This window comes from Hevea brasiliensis, chromosome 16, assembly GCF_030052815.1.
Source record: "Hevea brasiliensis isolate MT/VB/25A 57/8 chromosome 16, ASM3005281v1, whole genome shotgun sequence".
NCBI lineage: Eukaryota > Viridiplantae > Streptophyta > Magnoliopsida > Malpighiales > Euphorbiaceae > Hevea > Hevea brasiliensis.
Window position 1 is genome coordinate 27,790,723 of NC_079508.1, and position 23,864 is coordinate 27,814,586.

Below are 23,864 nucleotides of genomic sequence, written 5' to 3' on the forward strand. Positions count from 1 at the left end.
CTGACGAATGATTTAAGATTGATATAATTGATAAGCAATTTGAAGAGGAATTCCATAAAGCACACCCTGAAGATCCTCTTGAAGCATGCATCGTGCACAGCCACACAGCAGAGAATGAGAACACAGAAATTACAACTTGTGCATAATCCTTGAAAGCTAATCCACCCCTACCATTGGCTCAAGTTTTCAGTTAGAAAAGCTTAAAGAAGAACAACCCAAAGGTAAGCTTCAGGAAAACACTAAACAGTTAGAAGTGTGGAGTGAAACCTCAGGTGCATTCAAAGTCAATGGGCAGAGGCTGAAGCCTTACTTTTAGGGAGAACCCATAGAGAAGGGAGCCAACTGGAGCCAACTGCACCTTCGACAACCCTTCAGACAGACCGTGAACAACAAAAGCAAAGTCCAGCTAAAGACTATAAACAAGCGCTTTTTGGGAGGCAACCCAAAATTTTCAAATTTACTTTACTTTCTTTCTTATTTTATTTTATTATTATTTTTTTTTTATGTTTGTTCGTATTTTATTTCATAGGAACCCCAAATCTCAATTCTAGAAAAGCAAGGAACTAAAGGCAAGAGAGCAGAGGAATTGTCAAGTTAAATCCACACAAGAGGAAATTTAACCAAACTGGGGAAGTAACTATACCGTTAATACTTGCATTCATCTCATTCATATAAATAAGAATACTCTAGCATGAATCAAGCATATAAAAGAGAAAAAAAATGAAAAGCCAGAAGATTACACGGGCCGTGTAAGAACTTTACACACCCCATGTGTCACACCTTACTCCTCTGTAAGGTATAACATGATCCTGTAGTATACTTAATTAATTACCGAACTTCACCTAGCGATAACCCATTAAATATACTACAAGGGATTTTAAAACAATTTTATCTCTTTTGAAGGTGGCGAGCATTTTTTGTAAGAATTAAAAACTTTTAACTAAAGTTTAAAACCTAAGTAAAATGTTTGATAAATTCTATTTTCCGCAGTTTTTGTAAAAATTTTGGCAAAGTGCCGGCTATAATTGAGAAAAACCAGTTCTTCAAAACTTGTGAAAACACTCCCAATAATTTCTTTTCTCAACCCCAACCGCCAATATATTCTCAAATCAATACAATTCAACCAAATTTTGATTCAAGATTCACAACTCAAAATTTTTCTTTTCAAAATAATTCGATAGACTCATAAACGTTGCATTAAATTAAATTTACATACACAAGTCTTAATTTACAAAAGGAAAATCAAAAATAATATTATTACAAACTTTAATATACAACTGCTAATCTAGCTACTTAGATACATATGAACAAAAGATTATTTACATCAAGTCAAATTTATAAGGGTATAAATAAATACCCGTACAAAAAGTTAGTGTAGTCTTATCAACAGCAGCTCACTCTGCTGCTTTCTCCTTGCTCCTATCTGCGACAGCAAAAAAAGCTATTGCTGAGTATATTTTACTCAATGGTGCATAACAAAATTTAAAAAGCTGAACATAAACTATTCATTGCCAAATCATAATTTAAATATTACACAATCACATTTCACAATTTCCAAATCACATTTATAACAAATCACAATTTAAATATTTTAAAATTTTCAAACTCAATATAACAAAAATTTAATTAAACAATTTAATAAACACACTGTTTCCAATCAATACCACAACTTAGGCCACGGCACAAAAATTCCAAACATGCCGTGTTGTACACCACGACAAGGTAAACTCACCCCACTAATCAAAATCAATGAGGGAGGTGGCTAGCTAGGTAATGAGTACTCATCCAAACTCACCTCAAACTGGCAAGCCAGAGAGGGAGGAATATAATCAAATACCAAACTCAACCCCACAAGTGGAGAAGGAACATAGTAAGGAACTTATCACACCTTACCTATATGTAAGGCATAACATGATCCCGTATTATACTTAATGAATTACCGAACTTCGCCTACTGATAACCCATTAAATATACTACAAGGGATTTTGAAACAATTATATTCCTTTTTGAAGGTGGCGAGCATTTTTTCACAGGTGTTAAAATCTTTTAATCGAAGTTAAATCACACATTAGGTCTAAAATAGCCAAAAATTTTATAAAAATTTTGGCAGAGTACCGTCTATATTTTGTGAAAACAGTTCTTCAAAAACCTGTAAAAAAGCACTTCTAATATATTTGTTTCAATCCCCAACTCCAATAATAGCTTAACTCAAATCAATTTTCACAACACAAGTCAAACTCAAATTCAGCAGTTCCAAAAATAAAGTGCAAAATTACTGAGTATTTCAAAAGCTGGAATAAGAGAATTGTAATACAACATTTTGACAGGCCAAAATAATTTACAACTTTATTTTACAACTGCTCAAGACCAAGTATAATATATAAATACAGTTCACATACATTATAATAATATTTACAAGGAAGTGGTATACTCAATATACCCGGCAAAATCCCAAAGTGAAGTCACAAGTAGCTTACTCTGCTACTTTATCTGTCTGTCTACCTGCGACATCAATGAAAAAGCTATCGCTGAGTAAAATTTACTCAGTGGTGCACAATAAAAATTTAAAATGCGGTATATAAAACATTTATTGACAATTCACAATTTCATGTTACAATTTTCAAAGCTCATATAACACAAATTTGATCAAACAATTTAATAAACACAGTGTTTGAAGGAGCGAAAGCATGAAAAACACAAGTTTATACCATTAAATTCAAAAATTTTCACCTAGGGTCACATGCATCATGCAAGATTTATTTTTATCTATTTGATTTCAATGATAAACAACATATTAAAACACTTTTAATATGTTTTTTTTTATTTGTATTTTCCATTTAAGATTTTAAAATTATTCAGATTAATTTTAGAACCCTATATTAGATCAAGAACAAATACACTAACCTCTTGATGCACTGCAGTGTATTTGTGCCTTTTGGATGCGTCTTCAGGATACCAGATGTTGTCCCTCTAGCTTGTCCACACCAAGTTCACCTATAGCAGCCCTTGAATAGCTTCTAAAGTTTTTTCTATTAATTAGAAAATCAAGTTTTGCCTTTTGAGAGATTAAAGATGTAAACAGGACACTAGAAACAATTTCAAGTATTTTTAATTCAAGAGATTGTTTTGCTAATCTCTTAGAATTGATGAGAGATGAAGAAAAAGAGAGAATGGGAGCTTCAAGGTGGCGGCACAAAAGAGGAGGCAGCAGCTTGTGTTATTTTTCTTTTCATAACAACACTTATATAGCTAGGTCAACACATAAAACCCTTGCCACATGTCACCCTCTGATTGATTCTAGGTTTAATTCACCCAATCACATTGTGCCAAGTGTCAAACCTATATTTAATCTTAATTTTAATCATCTTACATGATTAAAAAACATTTGGCAAGCTTGTGTGTAGTGCCATGTGTCACCATCACATGGTGCCACATGTCACCCTGTGAAATGACCAAAATGCCCCTGTGTCCTAATTTTAAGTTCTCAACCCAAAATAATTATTTCTCTTCTTCTAATCAATTTATATCAAATATAAATCAATTAATTAATCTTTATTAATTAATTTCTCATTAATTAAATTCATATTTAAACACTTTAAATATAAATTTAACTTATACTATACATCCAATAATCTAGATTTGGTTTCAAGCCATGCTAAGGACTTTGCAATCCAATTGCTAACCAAACCTATTTAATTAATCAATTAAACTCTTTAATTAATTAATTAAATCATATTTAATTTGGTGATTACTTGTGTATATGTGTGACTTACTAGGCTCATCACTAATTGGCAATGAGGCATGATATCAACTCTTAATATCATCAGAACTCTTTCTTACCATAAATGATTTCTCTAAATCATTTTATGCACCTCATAGACCATGGTTAACACCTAGCATAGCATGCCATGGCCGCTTAATCAGTAATAAGGTTTACCTTAAATGAACCTATAATCATATGTTACCATGCATTAGAATCTCTCTGTTACAAAATCCCAACTCAAGTTGGAGTCATGGTTTATGTCAAACTCCATTTGCTATGAATATTATATTCTCTTTTAATTTCAGTTCTTGATTAAAAAGATTTTCTCATCAGAAACTCTTTCTGAATAAATCTATCTGTCCTGGCCAGGAACTTGAAACATCAAGAACAATTAAATTAACATAGGATTTTATCTCTATTTACTTAGAGGAACATATTACATCTTGATCAACACCTACCTCTATATATAACTAGTAGGAGCCAACACATGCCCATATACCCATACACAGTACAAGTACGAAAGCAGTATCAAACTCAAAACCACCTATATACAAGATAACTGTGCTATCTCAGGTCTAAAGATTATATGCATTGATATGATTTATGACAATACATTGACAAGAGTAAACTCCATGTGCTTGTCATAAGTGTCACTGGTTCGGTCTACTTATCATGTATAAGTGCCTATCATGTTTGTTATATGGCATGAGACTCACCATTCCATCTTATTTATATCTCATATAAATAACTTAGGAAAAAAACATGAATACAATCTTTTTGGATAAGTCATGTCCTTAGTATGAAGTATCCTCGATTTTGAACCTATTTATGATACTTTGTACTAGAAATACTATCACTCATATTCTTAACAACTTAAGAATAGAATTTCTAACAAAATATCAATGGACCTTTTCTATTACACATAAATATATTATGTAAATGAAAAAGTGAAAATGCCTTTTATTAATAAAACATGTACAAGATACACACTGAATGATATGCTTTAGGGCATACTACTAACAGTGTTGCCAATCAATAACACAACTTAGGTCATGACACATAATTTTTTGAACATGTTGTGTTGTACACCACGATAAGGCATACTCACCCCAATAATCAAAATCAATGAGGGAGGTGGCTAGCTAGAAAATGAGTACTTATCCATACTCACCTCAGACTGGCAAGTCAAAGAGGGAGGAATATAATCATACTCAGCCCATTAATGGAGGAGGAACATAGTGATATTACCATGCCAAGTGTGAATAAAAAATAATTTCAGATCACAATATTTAAATATTTCATAACCAAAAATCGCATTTTATCTCAAAATTTCCATTTAAAAAGTAGGCAACACAATAATTTCCAAATAAAATTCCCAAAGCCAAAACAATAAAAAATTATTCATAACTCATTTCTCCAAATAAATTTTCTAGTAAAAGCAGTGAATATAAAAAATATTGTGCACAGACCTGATTTGAGTCGGCCCTAGGCCTTGACTCAATGTTCCTTATTCTTTTCAATATCCTTTTCAACTGAAACACACAATTTAAAGTGTTTCAGTACTCATTTAAATTGTTTCTAACAATAAAATCTAATATCTAAATTTTCTTGGTACTATTCCTTTTAATTCATTTCATTAGTCAACCTATAATGTTGACCATTAATACACACTAGGTGAATTAATTTTAATGTTCCCAATTTGTCACATTTTATAGTCTCTAAGTGTTGGTATATGTTACCAATTTCATTTTAAAGCTTATTGCATTTTATTGCCATTTTCCAGATTTTATGGCCAATGTTTACTGTCTATTGGACCAAGCTACAGCATAAATTTAACATATTTCTCTTCATTAAATTGTTTCTCATTGTGTCTTCTTTAATTTCCTTTTTGAATCACTCCATTTGGAGTTGTACAGCTCAAGTTATGGTCAACTAACCATAACTAGGTCAAATCTAAATTTTAATTTCCTTTTTAGGCATTTTCGGTTCTGAATTTACTAAATTATTTGGACTATTTGTAATCACATTGAGGTCTAGCATTGTTCATAAGTATTGTTGCCCTATGTCTTAGGGACAACCAGAGATTTTGCTTACCATTTTTCAAGTCTTATAGAATTCTTTATAGACAAATTGTTAACTTGGACTCAAAGGTCCTATATTGGCATGGTCCTCAATTAGGTCAATGGATTTGACCTTAAGTTCTGACCTTATACATTTATAATTTGAAGAATTTGTCTAAAACAATGTTTTAGGTCTCTTTCTTAGCTTTCCAGATTGGTATGGCTCATTTAAATTGGACACTTTTGGTGGGAGATATGCTTATTTGAATTTTCTAAATTTTATGGTCAAATGTGCTAATTCCAGATTTAGTGTGCCAACTTAATTAAGTTAATTGATCTAGTTTCCTTAATTTTTGGGTTTTGGTCAAATTACCAATATTGTAGATCTATGTCTTATTGAAATTTTGGGACTGATTTCATGTCATTTGGAGGTCTATGGACCAAGTTATGGTCATTTTACTATTGTTGGTCAAGTTGCACTTATTTTGCAAAGCTTAGGTCATTTTTAGGTCAAAGTCAATTTGGCCAATTTTTGTAACCCAACTTTGGCGATCATTTTGACATGGTAATTGTCATTTCTGGGCTGGTGGTCTTCACCAAAGTTGTAGCCCTATGTCTAAGCTTTCCAACCATAAAAATTTCAGATCATTTGGATCTATTTTGAGTGAGTTATGGCCAAAAGAATGGCTACTGTTCAAATGGTCAATTTCTGGGTTTGCCAAGTTACCAATTCTAGATTAGGTCAAGTTTGAGGTCATTTTCTGGATAGAATTTTGGCAAGCTTTCCATATGAAAGTTGGTCCATATTGAGTCTAGTTTTACCTCCAATTAGCCTCATAACAATTGGGTTCACACAAATCAGATTATAAGCTCAATTGTATACTGCCCTTATACACTTCATCAAATACAACCATCACACATCCTACTTGCTTCACTCTAACTTTCCTTACCAAATTTCTAGATTTATAAGACACTAACATCATTCATCACATATCAACATGGTCATTTTGGACAAAATATACACATTTTCAATACATATATTACAACTTTAATTCTCAAAGTTACATTCAATACAATATATATACATGAAATCACTTAATTATTACATATACTTCCCAACCATTACTTTATATACACTGCCCTTAATTCATCAATACCATAGTTCATCAAAGGAATTCATGAAATCCAGCACTCTTCCATGCAATTCAAGACTGCCGAAAATGGCAATTTGCCAAGGCCTTCACTACTTCATGCAAATCTCCAATTCACATGTTTAATCACATATATACATGATATTAATTCACCAATTCTTCAAATTATTTTAATCAATCTTAATTCCCATGAAATTTAGATAAGAATAACTCAATACCTTCCACTTCCATAACTGCCCAAAATTAGATATATCAATAACTCCTCAAAACTTTAAAATTTCTTCACCAAATCACTTATCTCAAACTACCCACAAACTTTACTTAAGAAGGAAAGGAATTTGAACACTTACCTATTGTTGAAGCTTGTTAAATCTTGTCACACCTTACCCCTTTGTAAGGCATAACATGATCTCCTAGAATACCTAATGAACTACCGAACTTCACCTACCGATAACTCATTAAGTACCCTACAAGGGATTTTAAAATCATTTTCTTACTTTTTAGAAGTGGTGAGCATTTTCTAATAGGCATTAAAACATTTAATTAAAGTTTGTAAACTAGTTAAAATTTTTGTCCCTTTTTATTTTTCCTCAAATTTTAGAAAAATTTCGGCAGAGTGTCGTCTGAATTTTGATAAAACAGTTCTTCAAATACCTGTAAAAAGCACTTCCAATGATTTATCTCATCAACTTCATCAAATCAACATCCATCCCAACCAATTTCAATATCATTTCTCAAATTCCAAAACTCAAAGCAATAATTTTCAATTCAAAGATTATCCAAAATAATACTAAGTAATTTTCTTCAAATTAGAACAAAATACTTTCATTCATATTTCATTAAAGATAGAACAATTTGCGTACACCAATCCAAAATTTACATTAGAAAAATCCAAACTGAAATTTATTACAAGCTTTATATAACTGCTCACAACCATTTTCTACATTTATATACATTTACATACATCAAAATAATTTTTACAATCAGGGTATAAAATATACTCGATGGAACTTCAGGGAAGGTGGCTCCATAATCCTTAGTAGCTCACTCTGCTGCTCCTCTAGTCTTTATATCGGCGATAGCAATAACAGTCATCGCTGAGTACTATGACTCAATCGTGCACAACATGCTAAAATAATCTTTATGTGGAATTTAAATCATACTTATTCAAAAATTGAACTAAATATGAGAAATAAATACAAAACATGATTTATATGCATTTAATCCAAACAATTTCATTTTGAAAGTCTCAAAACAAATTTCATAAAAATACACAGTTATATCATGCCATTCGAAACAATAATCATCTCAATAGCCAGAGGCTTATGAGAAGTCACATCACAAGGCTAGCTAGCTCAAATATATGGGAACCCATTCTTTTTCTTCTTCTACTGGCACACACCTCAACACTTCAGCGAGAGAAGGAATCAAAATTCGAAACTGATTTCCCCCACTAGTCATGCTAGTGAGGCATTCAAATATATGGTCATGACACTGTGGTTTCAAAACTATATTCACAATTTACTAAACATTTATTGCCATTTCAAACACAAATAATTAATCTTTCACAATTTAAATCAAAAGCAAAATAAACATTTCAATCCAATTGTGTCACAATTTAATATCTCAATTCATTCAAAAATAATTTGCAGAAGAAAATTTACAGAAATTCTATGTTATGCATAAACCTTAAGCTAGTCACCTCTTGGCCTTGACTCGATGTCTCGGGTTCTTTCCCGATATTCTTTTCCACTGAAACACATAGTTTCATAGTGTTTTAGTATCACAATTCATCATAACTCCAAAAATAAATTCAAATCTACTTATACCTAATTTTAATATGCTAAACTTGACGTTCTTTAAAATTTGTATTTCGGGATTACTATACACGACACTATTCAAGTCAATTTATTGACTTTTTAATGCTTAATAGGTATGAAAATTCTAATTTCACCCACATACCACATTTTGGTTACCTAATTTGTTGGTTTTGGTTGTTTTCTCAAAACTTAAGTCTTTTAGGGAAAATTTCAAAATTTCAATTTTGGTGTCCTATTTTGCACTATTCCATTGGTCATGTTGCTGTTAGAATTTGGCTATGTTTTTTTCATAGAAATTGTTCCTTATTGTCTTAAATTTATTTTCCTTTTTGAATCACTCCAATTGGAGTTTTGTAGCTCAAGTTATAGCCATTTGAACATGGCTAGCCGGATTGGTCTAACCCAGATTTTCTGGGCACCAACTTAGTTTTGGCAATTTTAGGTCACCAAATTTGGGTGGCTAAATTAATTAGTTAAGGGCATAATTTGGATTTGTGTTCTTCATGAAAGTTTTAGTACTATGTCATACCTTTCTAATGCCACAAAAATCAGGTCATTTGGACCTGCCTAGCCCAAGTTATGGCTAAATGAACAAACACTATCCATTTGGTCATTTTTGCACAGGGCAGAATACCCAATTCCGGATTTGGCCTATTTGTTCACTATGCTATGGTCACTTTTTGGGCATAATTCCTAAATGAAAAATGTGTCATTTTGTGTCTAGTTTCATTTCCAATTAGCCTCACACCAATTGGGTTTGTAAATTTTCAGTTTTGGTCTCTGAAAGGGACCTTGGTTAGGCTGCCTGCAGAATGTCCATAACCAATCCAAATTTCCATTTGGTTCCAACACTTCCAACACACCATAATTGGTCATACAAGACCATTTTTCAGCTCAAACAAGTCAAACACACCATTTGACCAATTCTCAAAGTTTTATCTCCTAAACCCTAGGTCCAAAACCCTAACTCACAAATTGTTACATTTTACTAAATCAAAGCATATAAACATAATCACTCAACTCATTCAAGCTCATATTCACCTTTAATTCAATCAAACTCATGCAAATCAAACCCCCACATAGGCTGGCCAAATTTCCCTTTGGTCCTCCAAAGATGTTTTCTTTTGATTTTTAAGTTAAGTTCTAAGTTAGTTAAACTACAAACACAACTAAGAAACTAAATTTCCAAACTAGATTGCTTACCTCTACTTGGATTTGAATTCTCCAATTTCTTCAATTCTCTTCCTTTTTTTCCTTTTCTTTGCTTCTTCAATCTTCTTTTCAAAGCTCAAACATAAGGTTTAACTAAGGAGCTTACAATTTCTATGGCTGAAATTAGGTTTTCTTCAAGCTCAAAATGAGCTTTAATGGAGGTGAAGTGAGGGAGAGAGAGAGAGCCGGTTTGGTGAGGGATGAAGAAGACTTTTAGTTTTTTTCTTTCTTTCTTTTATGTGTTTTTAATCTCTTAGTAAGAAAAAAATTATCCTAAAATTTTAAATTTTTAATTATTAAGTTTATTGCATCATGCATGATGTCATGCATGATGTAATAAATTTTTTTCTTTTTCCTTTTTTATTTATTTTTCTTTTGTTCTTTAATTTAATTCTTGATCCTAAAATTTTCTTTTCTCCGATTTTATTGGACAGTTAGGTCAGGGGTCAGCTCTAGGGGTGAATTGACTAAATTGCCCCTCGCCAATTCGACCCAGTTTGCAAATAATTCAATATTTCTTCTGAATCCCTGACCTAATTATTTGACCGGCTTAACAATTCTTTTTCGTGATTTTCTCTTTTCCACTATGTTTGTCACACCCTACCCCTCTGTAAGGCATAATGTGACACCCCTTACCCGTGTACAGTATACCCGAGTAAGTAATGCCACCTGGTGTACCGGCACACTCTAATATTCCTCAATTAATTTAGACAATGCTTTTGCATATAATTTATGAAATACAATTTATTTAAACCATTCATCAAAAGTATCATTCATTTAAGGTTCCGAAAATTTTAAAGAAAATCCGGCGGAGTACCGGCTAAAAATGGAGAAAACCGTTCTTCGGAACCTGTTAAAAACACTTCCAATAGACAAATTCATTCATTCTCAACTTCAATATCATCACAAAACTCAATATCAAGGTTTCAACAATTTTTCAGTTTCAGGTTTCAACAACCTTTTCATTTCTCAACATCCATTTCTCATATACAAGCAATAAATACATGCTCAAATCTTGCATTCATAGTCATAACTTTCATTATTTACATAAACATCAAAATATATTACATGAGTTCAAATACATGTGAGAAAATACAAATCTGCTACAAAATATCAAAATGACAAAATGACACCTAGTGCCCTACCGATGCACTGCAGGTAGTGAGGTGACACAGAATCGAGCGTAATCGGATGGACTCACCCACCGTGGTCTACTGGGCTCACGATCGGAATCTCCAGTACCTACGGCGTGGCAAGCAACGCGCTAAGCAATAATGCTTAGTGGTGCAATAATATAATAGAAGAAATTGGCAAGAAAATAAATGTGTATGCAAAGTGTATGCTTTCTTTGTTTGATTTTGGTATATTCATTAATTCATTAACTCTATTCACTTTTATTCATTTGGTTGCCCTAAGTAACCTACACTAGACGACTGGACTGGATAACGGGTAAACTGGCACTGGGTACCTAGTACCTCGGGCCGTCACACCATCGGTCACATACGTATCTCCCGGTGTGCAACAGAACAGCTAACAAGCTGTAAATAATATCCGGCACAAGGCCAAGTCTCAATACAAAGTCAGAATGGCTAAAAGCCATGAAATCACAGAATGGCATTTTTGCCATGTGCAGTACTGCTAACTGAACCCTATTGACATGCCAAACTATCCAAACCAATCTTGTTAGGTATACTAGGGCATTTGAAACTCTTAAATTTGTCAATTGTGAATTTCAATTTTTTTTGGTGTTACTATTCATCATTGGTCAATAAAAATGTTGACTTTTAGAATAAAAATGTGTAGATCAACTTTGGCACTCCCAACATACCACATTTGGTGTTTAAAACTTGTTGGCATTAAGTGTTTTTACCATTTCTAACCATTAAACCAAAGGAGCAGATTTTTCAGATTTTGTACCATAACTTCACTCTTCCATTGGACACTGTTACTGTTGGAATTTGAGGAAATGTAAAACATGAAAGTTGTTCCTTATTTTGTCTAGTTGAATTTCCTTTTTTGAATCACTCCATTTGGAGTTTTGTAGCTCCAGATATGGCTCAAAAACCCAGGCTGTCCGGATATGCAGTCTGCAGAATTTTACCACATCTACAGTGCATGAACAGTGACTTGAGTCACTTGGTTGAATGAGTTCTGGCCATAATTTGGGGTAGGTTCCTTCATGAAAGTTGTTTTTCTATGTCTTAACTTGTTGCTGTAAAAATTTCAGACGAATTGACCAAATCTACAGTGAGTTATGGCCAAATGAACAGTTACTGTTCATTTGGCAAATTCTGCAGCATTCAGTGCAGGGCATCCGGATTGTGGCTGAGTTTTGACCCTTTTACTTTGGTCTTTTGGGCATGGTTTCTTCAGCAAAAATGTGCCATTATAAGCCTAGTTTCATGACCAATTGGCCAAATATCAATTGGACAAGTACAGCCCAAGTTATGGCAGTGCAAAGGGACTGAAATTTCAGTCCCTATGCTGCTGTCCATAGGGCAGATTTCACCTCACTTTGCCATAGCATTTTTCAGTCCCATTTATGGTCAACATATCTAAAATGGTCACTAATTGACCATTAAAATGTCCTCTAACAATTTCATAAGCCAAATCAATTTTCACCTTTCCTAAACCCTAATTCAATTCCATGTTTTATACAATTTACTTTAGTTAGCTTTTAACTCATTATGCTTGTGTTTATAAACTTCTAACATGATTCTAGCTCACTTCAAGCTCATCAAAACATTCCCTCCTATCCCATAGCTAGGGCAGCCGAAACTCATGTTTCATACACATGAGTTTTTGCTCATTTAAATTACAATTTCTCATCCATTTCAAGCCTAAATCATGGGATTAAGGAATTTTAACTACATATATGCACTAACCTTGTTGTATGCCAATCCAAGCTTGAGAAAGCTTCACTTTCTTTCTTCTTCTTGGCTGCCAAAAGATTGTTTAAGGTGTGTAGATTAATTTTAGTGAAGATGACTTAGGGTTTTGGGGTGAGGTTTGAGAGGTTTGAGAGCTTGAAAATGAAGAAAATGGAGGTTTGGCTATGGAGTTTTTAGAGTTACGGGTAGCTTTTGTGGGAGTGGTGGCTGCTGGAATTTTGGTCTTCTTTAGTCTTTATTTATTTCTTTTATTTGTTTAGTCAAATGGTAGATTAATGGTGATTGGTTGAAAATTATAAATGACATCCCATGATGTCATAAATAGCTTTTTTTCCTCAATTTCTTTTCTTTCCTCCACTACTCAAGTTCAATTTAATTTCTAGCAATATTTCTTCATATTTTATGTCATATTAATTATTTACTCAACTGGGCAAGTCGGCCAAAAATCACCTCGGAAGGCGAAATGACCAAAATGCCCTCCGCTTGGCTTAACGGGTCAAAATCGTCATCTGGATTGAAAAATTTTTCTAGGTATTTTCTTGGCATTCTAATGCCATGGGAACCTCAATTACCCTTCTCTGGAGTCCCAAAAATTATTTTATAATTTTTCTCCCGGGTCTAGGGCTCCTCGTTGCGAGAACCGCAACATCCCTCCGGTGACCCATCGCTTGGGCACCTCGTTTATTTCGGTTGTATTTTATTTCTAAAATTTTTACTAAATTTTTCTTATTAATATTTGAGTTAATTAGGGTTCTGACTTTAGTTTAAATATTTTTCCGGACGTTCTAGGTGTCGGGACCGACCTGATCACGAGCAGTAGGATGTACGGAGTGGTTATCGGGAGGGTGTTACAACTCTTCCCCTCTAATTTAAATTTCGTCCTCGAAATTTACCTGATGCAAACAGTTGAGGGAACTATTGCCTCATCGACTCTTCACTTTCCCAAGTTGCCTCCTCGGTGTTGTGGTGCCTCCAAAGCACTTTCACCAATGGAATTTGCTTGTTCCTCAATTCTTTTACTTCCCGAGCTAGGATCCGTAGAGGTTCCTCTTCATATGTCAAATTCGGCTGTATTTCAATTTCTTCTCTGGAGATGACATGCGAAGGATCTGAGCGATATCTTCTGAGCATAGACACGTGGAACACATTATGGATCTTGTCCAGCTCTGGTGGTAAAGCTAGCCTATAGGCCACCGGACCCACACGTTCAATAACTTCATATGGGCCAATAAACCTAGGGCTCAACTTACCTTTTCTTCCAAACCTCAACACTTTCTTCCATGGTGACACCTTGAGGAACACTTTGTCGCCAACCGCATATTCTATTTCTTTTCTCTTCAGGTCGGCATAAGATTTTGTCTGCATGCGAGGCAACCTTCAAGTTGGCTTTGATTAATTTCACTTTTTCCTCAGCCTGTTTCACCAGGTCTGGTCCTACCAGTTTGTCTTCTCCCAATTCAGTCCAGCACACTGGAGTTCTACATTTTCTCCCATACAGCGCTTCATATGGGGCCATTTGAATACTAGCTTGGTAGCTATTGTTGTATGCAAATTCTGCCAGTGGGAGGTATCTATCCCAACTTCCCTCAAACTCAATGACACAACTCCTCAAAGATATCCTCAAGGACACGACAAGTATTTCACGTTATTGTTATCATTTCATTCAATATTTGTATCAATTTAATGGGTTTCAATTGTTTACAGGATTACTCTTTCGCATTGCCCATCCGTCGAGGATGGAAAGTCATCTTTGAAATGGAGTTGTGTACCCAAGGATTCATGCAATTTCTTCCAAAATCTCGATGTAAACCTTGGGTCTCGGTCAGATATGATGGAAAGTGGAATTCCATGCAGTCTAACTATCTCACTGATATACAATTCTACTAACTTCTCCAGTGAGTAGTCAGTCCTATCGGCGAGAAAGTGTCTCGACTTTGTCAATCTATCAACTATCACCCATGCTTGCATCATGTTTCTTCCGGTGAGAGGTAGCCCACTTACAAAATCCATGGTGACCGATCCCATTTCCATTCGGTATGCGTATAGGTGTAGCAAACTGATGGAACTTGGTGTTCTGCTTGACTTGCCGACATGTCAAACATTTAGTCACATAGTCACCTATATCCCTCTTCATACTGTGCCACCAATACTGGAGTTTGGATCATGGTACATCTTTGTACTTCACAGGTGCATAGCATATACACCGTGTGTGCCTCTTTTAGAATCTCGGTCTTCAATTCCCCATCATCCGGTACACACAGTCTTCCTTTGTAATAGACACCCATCCGCTTTCACCCCATAGTCAATCGCTTTTCCCCACAGGATCTTGCTCATAATAGCCATTAATTTTTCATCCGCTTTGCCTATCTAAAATCTGCCAGCAGTGTTTGGCCTCACTTGCAACTCACCAAGATAGCTCCATCACGAACCAAAGATAAATGGGCATTCAATGATCTCAAGGTCACATGGATTTTCTGCTCAAAGCATCAAGAACTACATTTGCCTTCCTGTGATGGTAGTCAATTACAGTCATAATCCTTCAGAACTCAATCCATCGCCTCGCTTCAAGGTTGAGCTCCTTCAGGTTGGCAAATATTTCGTGCTTTTGTGGTCCGTGTAAATGTAGCACTTTTCACCATACAAGTAATGCCTCCATATCTTCAAGTAAGATAATTGCTCCAATTTCAAAATCATGGGTAGGGTAATTTTGTTCATGTGGCCAAAGATGACTGGAATCATAGTCAATCACGTTCACCTCTTGCAGCAACACACACCCAAACCCATTATGAGATGCATCATCAGAGACCACAAAGTCTTTTCCTCGACACCGGCTGTGTTAACACCGTGCCTCTGTCAACATAGCCTTCAACTTCTCAAACTGGTGCGACACTTGTCATTCCAGTCAAATCGACATTCTTGTGTAACAACTTGGTCATTGGAGCGGCTATTAGGAAAATCCTTCACAAATCTTCAGTAATACCCAGCTAGCCCCAAGAAGCTTCTGACCTCAGTTGTGTTTCTGGGAGGCTTCCATTCCATCACTGCATCTATTTTCTTGGGATCTACCATAATCCCATCAGCTGACACTATGTGTACAAGTATTGCAATCTCATCCAGCCAAAAGTCACACTTGGACAACTTAGCATATGCCTTCTTTTCCCGCAGGTTTGCGAACAATCCTCAAATGCTCATCATGTTCTTCCTCGGTCTTGGAATACACCAAAATATCATCAATAAAGACCACTACGAACCGATCTAAGTGTGGATGAAAGATACGGTTCATAAGGTCCATGAATCTTCTTGGTGCATTTGTTAGGCCAAAGGGCATCACTAGAAACTCATAATGCCCGTGACGGGTCTGAATGCGATCTTGGGCACATCTACATCCTTCACCTCAATCGATGATACCTCGATTCGAGATCAATCTTAGAAAATACTCTGCTTCCCTTCAATCGATCAAACAGATCATCAATTCTAGGCAACGGATATTTGTTCTTCACGGTCACTTTATTCAATCGCCAGAATCGATGCATAGTCTCAAAGTCCCATCCTTCTTTTTCACAAACAAGACCTTGGAGCTCCCCATGGTGACACATCTGGGCGTATGAACCCCTTATCCAGCAACTCTTGCAACCGAGTTTTCAACTCTCTCAATTCGATGGTGCCATCCTATAAGGAGCAATGGAAATGGGTGTCATCTGGCAGTTGTTTCAATAGCAAATTCGACTTCCCTTTCTCGTGGCAAACTGCAATTCTTCAGAAACACATCCGGGAAGTCTTTTCTTGTGGGTATGTCACTCAAGTTTGGCTTAGCTCGCCTAGTATCCACCACATGTGCTAGGTAGGCTTCACCTTTTCTCATCATTCTTCTTGCAATCGTGGTGAGATGACATTGAACAGGAAATCTGTCCTTTCCCCCACAACTGTGATCTCATTACCCTCTGAAGTTTTTAGAGAAATTCTCTTCAATTTGCAATCAACTATTGCCTGATGACGTGACAACCAATCCATTCCCAATATCACGTCAAACTCATGGAAGGGCAACTCAATTAAGTCTGCCAAGAATTCATACTCCTGAATCCTCAACGGGCAACCCTTGTATACTTTGTTCACTACCACACTGTGGCCCAATGGATTAGTGACCAGAATGTCTTGGTCACTCTCCCCTACCAATATCCCCCTTTCTACGGGTAGGTTGATGCAAATGTAAGAATGAGTGGATCCTGGATCCACCAATGCATGCACAGGTGTAGTGTAGAGGGAGAACGTACCCCTGATGACGTCCGAGGCATCTTGCTCCTCCTGAGCTCTCAGGGCATAATTTATGGCAGGTGATCTGTTATCTGGCCTCTCTGCTGGCTCAGATGTAGGCCTCTGAGATGGTCCCACAGCTTCGGATTTACCCGACCTTCTACCCCTTGGTGGTGCAGAGGTGTCTGTCGCTTGTGTTGGAGCAATTGTAGTAGTTCTGCGTGGGCGGTTTCTCAACCGATGCTCTGTTGACCCACACCTCAAGCACCGGGCCACTCCAACACTCCTTATGCCATCTTTGACAGTGTGGACAGTGTAAGATGCCGGGGCTGGTCCCCTGAACCCCATCCCTGGAGAGCTGCCCACTGATGGTGTGGACTGACCTCTCCTAGGGGTGAACTGTGGCCTGGGCCCCTGAGACTGACCCTGGCCCTGTGGCTGACCTGAACTTTGTGCAGGAGGACCCTTGAACTTCTTCCCAAATCCAGGGGTGGAACTAGACTGACCTGGTCCCCTCTTCTGCTGTCCTTCCAGTCCGCTCATTTATTCACACTTTTTCAACCATTATAGCAGCTTCCACTAGCTTGCTAAAATCTGTGATTCACAAGGCAGTGATCTGTATCTTGATATTGTCATTCAGTCACTCTTCAAATCTCTTGCAACTTTCACCGTAGGGACTATTTCCTTCCATAGCGGCTTAACCGAACAAACTCCTTCTCATACTCGACCACCGACAACCGTCTCGCCTCGTGTTAATGAATTCCCTTCTTCTCTCTTCCAGGTATACAGTACCCACGTATTTCTTCTTGAACTCAGAGAGGAAGAAGTCCCAAGTTACAGCTTCGGGCTGCACTTCACTGGACACAGTGTCCCACCATCCGTAGGCATCGTCTTGTAACAAGGATATAGCGACTTCTAAGTTACGCTGGGGTGCAGTGGAGTTGTTTTAAGACTCGCCTGCCTGTTCAACCAATTCTACTGCAATAGAGTCATCTTCTCTCTTGCCATAGAAGTCCACACCCAAACTTCCTTAGCCTTTCTAGGTGTGATTTACTGTGGAGCCGGTGGTGGTGGTGGTGGTGCTTGGCATTACCCGGCCATTTGTCCAAGAAGTCGGCCATTTGTTGGAACATGGCTCGTGGAGGCCGAGCAGCTCGCTGAGCCGGTGGAGCAGATTCTCTCATGCCCCGCCTCACCGGCCGCAGTGGAGCATGACTCTCCACTTCCTCCTCAACGGCTCTACGAGATGAAGGGTCCATATCCTATTCAATATAAGAAAGATAGACAGATCTGCGTTAGTGTCACCTCGACTCTTACAAATGCAATGAATGGTATGGACTCACTCTAGGACCAGAAACGCCTAAACCGTGCTCTGATACCACTAAATGTGACACCCCTTACCCGTGTATAGTATACCCGAGTAAGTAATGCCACCTGGTGTACCGGCACACTCTAATATTCCTCAATTAATTTAGACAATGCTTTTGCATATAATTTATGAAATACAATTTATTTAAACCATTCATCAAAAGTATCATTCATTTAAGGTTCCGAAAATTTTAAAGAAAATCCGGCGGAGTACCGGCTAAAAATGGAGAAAACCGTTCTTCGGAACCTGTTAAAAACACTTCCAATAGACAAATTCATTCATTCTCAACTTCAATATCATCACAAAACTCAATATCAAGGTTTCAACAATTTTTCAGTTTCAGGTTTCAACAACCTTTTCATTTCTCAACATCCATTTCTCATATACAAGCAATAAATACATGCTCAAATCTTGCATTCATAGTCATAACTTTCATTATTTACATAAACATCAAAATATATTACATGAGTTCAAATACATATGAGAAAATACAAATCTGCTACAAAATATCAAAATGACAAAATGACACCTAGTGCCCTACCGATGCAATCGCAGTAGTGAGGTGACACGCATAATCGAGCGTAATCTGGATGGACTCACCCACCGTGGTCTACTGGGCTCACGATCGGAATCTCCAGTACCTACGCGTGGCAAAAGCAACGCGCTAAGCAATAATGCTTAGTGGTGCAATAATATAATAGAAGAAATTGGCAAGAAAATAAATGTGTATGCAAAGTGTATGCTTTCTTTGTTTGATTTTGGTATATTCATTAATTCATTAACTCTATTCACTTTTATTCATTTGGTTGCCCCAAGTAACCTACACTAGACGACTGGATTGGATAACGGGTAAACTGGCACTGGGTACCTAGTACCTCGGGCCGTCACACCATCGGTCACATACGTATCTCCCGGTGTAACAGCGGCTAACAAGTCAGTAAATAATATCCGGCACAAGGCCAAGTCTCAATACAAAGTCAGAATGGCTAAAAGCCATGAAATCACAGAATGGCATTTTTGCCATGTGCAGTACTGCTAACTGAACCCTATTGACATGCCAAACTATCCAAACCAATCTTGTTAGGTATACTAGGGCATTTGAAACTCTTAAATTTGTCAATTGTGAATTTCAATTTTTTTTGGTGTTACTATTCATCATTGGTCAATAAAAATGTTGACTTTTAGAATAAAAATGTGTAGATCAACTTTGGCACTCCCAACATACCACATTTGGTGTTTAAAACTTGTTGGCATTAAGTGTTTTTACCATTTCTAAGCATTAAACCAAAGGAACAGATTTTTCAGATTTTGTACCATAACTTCACTGTTCCATTGGACACTGTTACTGTTGGAATTTGAGGAAATGTAAAACATGAAAGTTGTTCCTTATTTTGTCTAGTTGAATTTCCTTTTTTGAATCACTCCATTTGGAGTTTTGTAGCTCCAGATATGGCTCAAAAACCCAGGCTGTCCGGAATATGCAGTCTGCAGAATTTTACCACATCTACAGTGCATGAACAGTGACTTGAGTCACTTGGTTGAATGGGTTCTGGCCATAATTTGGGGTAGGTTCCTTCATGAAAGTTGTTTTTCTATGTCTTAACTTGTTGCTGTAAAAATTTCAGACCAATGGACCAAATCTACAGTGAGTTATGGCCAAATGAACAGTTATTGTTCATTTGGCAAATTCTGCAGCATTCAGTGCAGGGCATCCGGATTGTGGCTGAGTTTTGACGCTTTTACTTTGGTCTTTTGGGCATGGTTTCTTCAGCAAAAATGTGCCATTATAAGCCTAGTTTCATGACCAATTGGCCAAATATTAATTGGACAAGCACAGCCCAAGTTATGGCAGTGCAAAGGGACTGAAATTTCAGTCCCTATGCTGCTGTCCATAGGGCAGATTTCACCTCACTTTGCCATAGCATTTTTCAGTCCCATTTATGGTCAACATATCTAAAATGGTCACTAATTGACCATTAAAATGTCCTCTAACAATTTCATAAGCCAAATCAATTTTCACCTTTCCTAAACCCTAATTCAATTCCATGTTTTATACAATTTACTTTAGTTAGCTTTTAACTCATTATGCTTGTGTTTATAAACTTCTAACATGATTCTAGCTCACTTCAAGCTCATCAAAACATTCCCTCCTATCCCATAGCTAGGGCAGCCGAAACTCATGTTTCATACACATGAGTTTTTGCTCATTTAAATTACAATTTCTCATCCATTTCAAGCCTAAATCATGGGATTAAGGAATTTTAACTACATATATGCACTAACCTTGTTGTATGCCAATCCAAGCTTGAGAAAGCTTCACTTTCTTTCTTCTTCTTGGCTGCCAAAAGATTGTTTAAGGTGTGTAGATTAATTTTAGTGAAGATGACTTAGGGTTTTGGGGTGAGGTTTGAGAGGTTTGAGAGCTTGAAAATGAAGAAAATGGAGGTTTGGCTATGGAGTTTTTAGAGTTACGGGTAGCTTTTGTGGGAGTGGTGGCTGCTGGAATTTTGGTCTTCTTTAGTCTTTATTTATGTCTTTTATTTGTTTAGTCAAATGGTAGATTAATGGTGATTGGTTGAAAATTATAAATGACATCCCATGATGTCATAAATAGCTTTTTTTCCTCAATTTCTTTTCTTTCCTTCACTACTCAAGTTCAATTTAATTTCTAGCAATATTTCTTCATATTTTATGTCATATTAATTATTTACTCAACTGGGCAAGTCGGCCAAAAATCACCTCAGAAGGCGAAATGACCAAAATGCCCTCCGTTTGGCTTAACGGGTCAAAATCGTCTGTACCGATTGAAAAATTTTTCTAGGTATTTTCTTGGCATTCTAATGCCATGGGAACCTCAATTACACTTCTGGAGTCCCAAAATTATTTTATAATTTTTCTCCGGTCTAGGGCTCCTCGTTGCAGAACCGCAACATCCCTCCGGTGACCCATCGCTTGGGCACCTACTGCTTGACTTCGGTTGTATTTTATTTCTAAAATTTTTACTAAATTTTTCTTATTAATATTTGAGTTAATTAGGGTTCCTGACTTTAGTTTAAATATTTTTCCGGACGTTCTAGCTGTCCGGACCGACACCGGTCACCAGAACAGTAGGATGTATGGAGTGGTTATCGGGAGGGTGTTACACATAACATGATCCCGTAGTATACCTAATGAATTACCAACTCCGTCTACTGATAATCCATTAAATACACTACAAGGGATTTTAAAAAATTTTCTTACTTCTTTTACAGTGGTGAGCACTATTTACAGGTGTGAAAGACTTTGGTGAACTGAAGTGAAACAACTAACTCATTTGATTTATTTGGAGTATTCAGAAAATTTTGGCAAGGTGCCATTTGTATTTTGGACAAAGCAGTTCTTGAGAAAACTCAGAAAAGCACTTCAATATATTTTCAAATCTCAACTCCAACATTTTTATCAACACAACACATTTCTTAAGTCAAATCCACAGTGATTTTCAAAGACTAAGATACAAAAATATAACAATTTTTACAAGCCAAATAACTCATAATTATTTTACAACTTTACTGTACAACTTAAATTTACAACTGCTCAAAACCAAGAACAAAATATACATACAGTGAATATACATTACAGTACAAAATGCCACATATGGTATACTCACTATACCCAAAAATCTCTCGCTGGCGGTACTACTAGCATTTAGTCTCACGCCTTCTGTCTCTCTACCTACGACAAAGAATAAAGCTATCATTTGAGACAATGTCTCAGCAGTACAACATTAACCAAATACAAATTTTAAATCACAATTCATAAATCATATCAATAGTGGATACTTAAAACCATAGTTAAATTCAAGACAATGAATGTCATAAGGAATTTAAACTCCAATTCACAATTATCAAAATTCATAATAACACAATTTAGTCAAATAGTTTAAGAATACCGTATTGCCAATTCATGTACAATTTGATCAAATAACTGAATAATACCTTTTTGCAAATCAATAACACAATTGATCAAATAACTGAATAATATCGTTTTGTAAATCAATAACACAATTCGATCAAATAATTGAATAATATCGTTTTGCAAATCAATAACACAATTCGATCAAATAATTGAATAATACAATGTTGCCAATCAATAACACAATTCGATCAAATAATTGAATAATACAATGTTGCCAATCAATAACACAATTTAGGTCATGACACACATTTTTCCATATATGCCGTGTTGTACACCACGACAAGACATACTCACCCCAATAATCGAAATCAATGAGGGAGGAAGCTAGCTATCTAATGAGTACTCATCCACACTCACCTCAGACTGGTAAGTCAAAGAGGGAGGAACATAATCATACTCACCCCAGACTGATAAGTCAAAGAGGGAGGAATAATCACACTCACCCCATTAATGGAGGAGGAACATATTATCAGTGTCATGCCAATTGTGAGTCAAAACAATTCCAAACATTTTATTCAAATGATCCGTAAGAATCCAATAAATTTCCAAAGTTATAATTTCATTCACAAAATGGCAACACAATTCGTAATTCACTTCAATTTCCACAAAAACCATTTACAGTGCTTTTCAATCAATAAGTATCCATCAATATCATTCAAACAATTTTTCAAAGTTTCAAACCATTCACAATGTTTTTCAATCAATAAGTGTCCACCAAACACATTTCCACAATTTAAAACAATAATATACAATAGTCAATATTTATTTCAATTGAAAATAATTCAAAAGAAACAGTTGTTGTGCACAAACCTCTGATATTTGTCTCCTGGTCCTGACTCAGATTTCTTTCCTTTTCTTTGAGTCCTTGTTAATCGAGAAACACAATTCGAAGTGTTTGATCAAATTAAATTGTCTCTATCGATGGTGTTTGGTAAATAATGCACTGAACTCAATTATTCACTTAATCACCTAATATACCGACCCTCGTTGCGTTTTAGGTAAATTAGGTTTTAGTGTCGTTAATATGTCACATTCATAGGCTTTTAGGTTTGGTACGTTTTGCCAAACTCGTTTCCTTGTTTAGTGCATTTTAATGCAACTTGCTGGATTCTGGGATACTGGTTTGACCTAGCCGGACGGCCTAGTTCCCTCAATTTTCGGGTTTTGGTCAAAACTACAAACTTGTAGATCTAGGTCTTATTACACGCGGGGCAAAATTTCAGGTCAATCCGAGTTAAGTAGCCCTAGTTATGGTCATTATACTATTGCTGGTCAAATGGTACCAATTTAGGTCAATTTTAGGTCAATTTGGTCAACTCTGGTTCGGCCAGTTTTTGGACCCGAACTTGTGCAAGTTGTTTGACTTGCTTATGGTCATTTCTGGGCTTTGGTG